This window comes from Kryptolebias marmoratus, linkage group LG16 (genome assembly GCF_001649575.2).
Source record: "Kryptolebias marmoratus isolate JLee-2015 linkage group LG16, ASM164957v2, whole genome shotgun sequence".
Taxonomy (NCBI): domain Eukaryota; kingdom Metazoa; phylum Chordata; class Actinopteri; order Cyprinodontiformes; family Rivulidae; genus Kryptolebias; species Kryptolebias marmoratus.
This window is the reverse complement of record NC_051445.1, coordinates 17078414-17084338: the sequence shown is the minus strand read 5'-3', so window position 1 is coordinate 17084338 and position 5925 is coordinate 17078414. Positions and strand designations below refer to the sequence as shown.

Here is a 5925-nt window from a genome sequence, read left to right as displayed (position 1 = left end):
CAGCCATTGATTCAAATCAGGTGTGTTGGAGCAGAGAAACAAGTAAAACATGCAGGATAGTGGCCCTCAAGGACCAGGATTGGACACCCCTTGTCTACACAGTCCACGACATTTCAAAACATAAAAGAAATTACTAATAAAAAATCAATAACGGTACAATTTATGAGACTGTTTTAGCTACAGTGGCATGTTTTGGTCTAACTACATCATAAAAGCAAAATGAGAAGCAGATTTTCTTTTTGACTTTAAATTCATGTCAAAAACCTAAACCAAAGTGAAGGTTTTTATTTAATGAGGTAAGGAATGCTAATATACCTTTGTCTACAGTATCTGTGTGCTGTAATCATCTGAGAAGCCTGAAAAAAAGAAAAAAAAGGCATTTTTACATACCGTGTTTCCTGGAAATATTCTGACCAGATTCTGTGAAAACTAAAAAAAAAATCTATTTAAGATGTAAATAACTCACTGTTTTATAAAAAAAAGGCTGGCAGATTTTTTTTTTTGTACTATTAGAGCTTTCTCGCTGTTTGAGAGCAAGGATTTGATTTCATAATGAAATACATTTATTTGCATTTTCATGTATTTATTTTCATTCCTGTATTTTCAGTCCATGATTTCATTTCATTTCCAGTTGCCTTTTTTGTGTTTGTTTGTTCAGGTCAACTGACTTATAAAGCTCATGTATTTTGTTTTGTCATTTTTTTCCCATCAGTTATTTGAATGTATAAATGAGTGCAATTGTTTGGGGGGGTTTTGTATTTAAAGTGTAACTTCTGAAAATGTAAAGGCTTGTGTGTGTTACTTTTATCAGAAATACTGGATTTCAAATGCTGCAACTTTATGAAGTAATATTTTTTTATATTTTGTGTTATCCCTTTTATATTATAACTGTATGAGCTGTATTGTATATATTTGCCTGACTGGTCTTCTTTAAGCTTGTGTAACAAAGTTATGAACATTACTAAAAAAAAAAAATTTCTGACAAATTTCAACTTGTAAAATTGCATTTTTTTGTCATAAATAAGTATTAACTGAAAGATAAGTTGTTTATGTGGGTTCATTTTGTCACTTAAAGGTCAGAAAACATGTTTATTTTCTGTTTTTTGGCTTTAGATAAATATTTGACCTCATTTTAACACTCAGCACTAATAAAAAAGTTCAGTAATATAGTATTTCAAACACAGAGGCAATTTAACATTATTTCAACTACCAAATATTTATATTACAATGTTCAAAAGTCTCCAGCCACCCTTATATGCTTTGCTTCAAAGGAGCCAGACTTGAAGCACTTTGTTAATAATAGCTTGTCAAAAAAACACAATTTATTTTCCATTTATTTAGTTGAATTTAATTAAAAATTGGACAGCTTGACAAGAATATGAAGAATTTTGCAACCCTATGGTAATTTTGTGACAATTATTAACTGAAAACTTGGCAAAATAAAGAAGAATATTTAACAGAAATGGACAGAACATCTCAGGCTGTTACTATCTGTGGCGGAACATGAAACAAAATCCCTGAGTTATAAAGAGTTACTGCACAGGTTGCAAAAAAGCAACAACTTATTAACAAAATTAAAGGTGTTGCAGAAATAGAGGAATCAAAACCTTAACTCGGTACTGAACCCGTTAAGAGAAGGGACAGGACTGACATGAAGGAAATGACAGGAAACTGAAAACGAGCAAAACCACCAAGAGAAAGAGTGTAAATCCCCTGAGGGGAGACGTCAGATCAGAACAGCTGATGCAAAATCTGAGATGAGAGACAAGACCTTACCGTAAAGAAAATGAGCAAAATGAGCCAACTCCACAAAACACCACAGGAAGTAAAGTTGACTAGAAATAAAACATTAAAGAACAAGAGCTGCACCAAAACCAATGAACCACTTAAAACAAAGACAAATCGTAAGCCATCAATTAAAAAACTCATACTGAGAAACAAAACTCACGGATCATGACATGAAACAAAACCACAGATTTCTATCAGGTTCTCGATGCTTTATTATTCCTTCAATAGCCATTACTGTTAGTCACTGTTCTTCTGTTTTAGATGATATTTTAGTCCTGATGCTTCTTTTATCCTTCAATTGTCAAGTTTTCTCATTTTTTTAAAGACATGGCGCACAGAGCAAAGTCTTTGTGGTAGGCTGCTACAACAAAGTGTCTACAGATCATTTTTAAAATTGGTCCTTTGCTATTGTTTTTGTGTTGCCACAACCCTGCTTCGTCCATTGTGTCAGGATTAGTAGGTGAATCGGACCCAGAATGCAGACAGACATGGGGAGCTCAAGAAAACAAAACTTAACTTTATTTTAATAAACAAAAATGCTGCCGTGGCGGACTCTGTAGCAAAAGAGGAGCTCCAAAAAGAGAACCTGACTGTTGCACAACACCAACGATGCAAAGGTGGTCTAATGGTGGAGAGAGGCAGAATATAAAGGACTGGGCTGATGAGGTAAGAGGAGAAACTTGTGCTGATTACAAAGCTGGAACAGGTGGGTTGGCGGGGGAGGGCAGGCTGCAAAGTGAGGCACACGTGACAGAGAGGAACTCAAAAAAATAGAAGTAATACAAAGCCAGGGATCACAACCCACAAATAAGCCTAATAATAAAACACAAGAGACCATAAACAAAACACAGGTTCCGACACCTTGAGGTTAGGAACCTTCGTTAACACTCTTTTTATTGTGTGGTACATGAAGAGCAATGAATCAGCACCCCCAACATCAGCACCCACTCATGACAGAGTTATGAAAGACAAAGAGTTAAGTGAGATAAATAAATAATATAAGAAATAAAAGACACATTACTTATGCACAGGTCAAGCTGTTAGGTTTTTGGTATTTTGAGTTATTTTTAGAGTTCTTTTGTATTGGGTTTGATTATTTTCTCTTGTTTCTTGTGATCCATGTGTAAGTTCTTGTGTAGTTTATCTCTCTGTGCCCTCTGTGTACCCTGCGTCTTTCCCTCATTTGTAATCAGTCACCTGTGTCCACTTACCAATCGCCCTCTGCCTTTAAAACCTGTTCCTCTGCTTCATTGTTGCAAACATGCACCGTTTGGATTTCCTTGTGTCGCCCTCATCGCGTTCCCTGCTGTTTGTGAGTTTTTGGTATTTAGTTTTTGCTGCCACTGCAGCCTTTTGTTCTTGTTAGTTTAAAAGAAACTAGTTTTCATTTTGAGCGCCTTGAATTTTGGTCCAAAACCTCCACTCTCCACACCACAAACTTGACACAAGCCACATCCCTGTGGTGCTCATCTTAGAATGATCTGACAATCTGTGCCTTTTAACACAGGACACAAAGGGATGCCAGGTTATACTGAATGATGCAGCCACCAAGAGCTGGGAGGATGATCTACAGACATAATGTCAAGCTTGAAGGCATCTGGAAAAAATAACGTCTAGGGAGAGAAATTTTTTTTATTGACCGTTGAAAAGATTCAAAAATAGAACCAACGTCCAAATATCTCCAGGTTTTTATACCCAGCCCATGTAGAGAGAGAGAATTATCCAATAAAGATGGAAGAGAAACATGATTCCCTGAAAGGGGTGCCTCAACAGAATGTGTTTGCTGTCAAGCTTGCATCTAAATTGAACCCAGATTTTAGGACAGACGGCCTATATCTCATTCTCAGTACAACTAGACGTAAAAGACAAGTTAGGAACCTTCTGTCTGACTGATTCATAGATCAGAGCCGGTTAGGTGAAAAGACTGAACTGAAGAGGAAAAAAAAAACTAAGTGTTCAAAGCAGAACTTCCTGTTGTACTGAACTAGTTAACAATATTGGAGTGGATGCAGTAGGAAAAATGACTGGTTTAAACAAAAAGAGCATAAAAATCTGCTGAGCTCTTGTTTCAGTTTCCTTCCTCCGCTAACATTAGGTATCAAACGCTGACATCTTTGTCTTTAAAACTGGTTTGCGTCACAAAGTAACGTTTCCTGAGCACCTGACCCTGCTGTACTCATTTATCAAGAGGTAAATCAGCTGACACAACATAAATTACTGCTCTAATATATTACACAACCAGGATGATTCATGATCCGATAGTGGCCTGTAGATACTTCATGCATTATATTTTTAGCCAACAGATTAAGCACATGGGTTGTTTAGGATCTTTTGTTTTCAAGAAATGTATCATTACTTGATATGAACTGAAATACACCCCCTTCTTTGCATTAGATAAAAAGGTCTTATGGTCAAAAGGCTGAAGCAAACAAGGGCTAATTGTTAAAATTGTAATGTTTTTTTATACCAATATTGCTCTTATATTTATGTCTGCAGAAGGAGAAACAACAATAGTTTCAGGAGTGATTCACTAAATATAAATCAAAGGGGAAGAATTGGGACGCTTTATTTAACTCAAAGTGTGCTTTTATTCAGCAGATGAAGTTTAAACTGACTCATAGTAGATTAACTTATAAACAGTTAAGCTTTAACCCCGTTGTGAAAAGTTTCTCGTTAGTGGAAACAGGAAGAAAAGCACATCCTCATTTGACTCACAGTACAGTGTGTATTTTCATTTTCTTGACCAGCAAATTTTTTACCCAACTTTGGTGACTCACCAGTAGGTTATTCGGAGAACAAATATGACTTATTGCCATATTTAACATTAGCAAGCGGAAAGTTATCTTTTACGAAGTTAGTGAATATCACAGGTTACCGCACAATGACATGCACATGTAAGAGAAAAAGGTTTCTTGGAAGCTGAATATAGAACTTTTTGAAGTTGTGCAAAAGAAGAAGGTTTCTGTTAAAGCTTTAAAACCTGATTAGGGTTATGAGTTTACTGTAACAAGAAATGACGGCACAAATTCAACAAGGACTTTTTCAGGGTTTTTTTTTCTTTCATTTTGCCTGAAAATATTTGTTTAGTCATGGTGACATGACTGAAGACAGGTTTTGATATTAAAGTAATATTTCCTATAATCTCATTCAAATATTTAGATAAAGTTTATTACCACCACAGATGACCCATGACAGAGTATTTATGTAGTGAGTATTTGGAGTAGTGAGAATCAGGATTTGGGTTTTCTTTGAGTTTCTTTTTGTATTTAGGTTTTTTTTTTTCACATTTTTTGTAGCTCTGTTTTCATTCTGGGTAGTCCTGTGTTTAGTTTAATAATAAATTCTTGTGTGTTGGGTTTTATTTTCTCGTGTTTCTATAGTTTTATTTTAGTTATTTCGATCTGTGTTTTGTCTGCCCCCTGTACTCTGTGTCTCTGTCATTATTCACCTGGGTCCACTTCCCTAATCATCATCTGCCTTTAAAACCTGTTCATGTTTTCCACTTACTCACTGGTTCCTTTCTGCTATTAGGCTCTGTCTGGTTTTCCTCGTGTCTTGCCCCTCGTGTTCCCAGCGGTTTGATTTGTGACTTTTTGCTGCCACGTCAGCTTTTTGATTTTTGTTTCCTTAAAGTATATATATATATATATATATATATATATATATATATATATATATATATGTTTTACAAACGTGAGTCTGGGTTCATTTCACTCTAACCAGATAGTGAGCGGCCAATCTACTTGGCTCCAATGGCTGAGGGATGGAGAGTGGAAGAAGGAGACACCCAGGAAATGGAAGGCAAGGGGTGCAGTTTGATGAGGAGGTGAGGAAAGAGGTAAGCAGTTGATGACTGTGGGGAGCAGATAGAGTTACTGAGTTGCCTGAGAAGGGGCAGAGAGAGGTGATTAATGACCACAAAAAACTTCCAGTCCAATCCAGCATCCAGCCAATGATTATAAAACAGGCAAACAACTAACAAATCTGATGAGGTGGAGTCGATGAATACAAAAACTTGTTCAGATAAACTATTGACTAATGTCACCACTGCAAAGGTGCACTCTACTGATACCTATTTGGAAAAACACCAGACTATCCCCTCAGGTTATTCAAACAGTTTGGGGGGGGGGGGGGGGG

The 5925-nt window shown here is 36.3% G+C and overlaps 1 protein-coding gene across 1 annotated transcript in view; it reads left to right on the top strand.

Annotated features, from left to right (window-relative positions):
- Nucleotides 1–5497: 5497 nt before the first annotated feature.
- LOC108232265 (tumor necrosis factor receptor superfamily member 6B) overlaps nucleotides 5498–5925 on the top strand; it is a 3368-nt gene continuing 2940 nt past the window's right edge. Inside the window, exon 1 of the mRNA XM_017409907.3 lies at nucleotides 5498–5626. The gene's annotated coding sequence lies outside the window, so the exon portion shown is untranslated. The remainder of the gene's footprint in view (nucleotides 5627–5925) is intronic.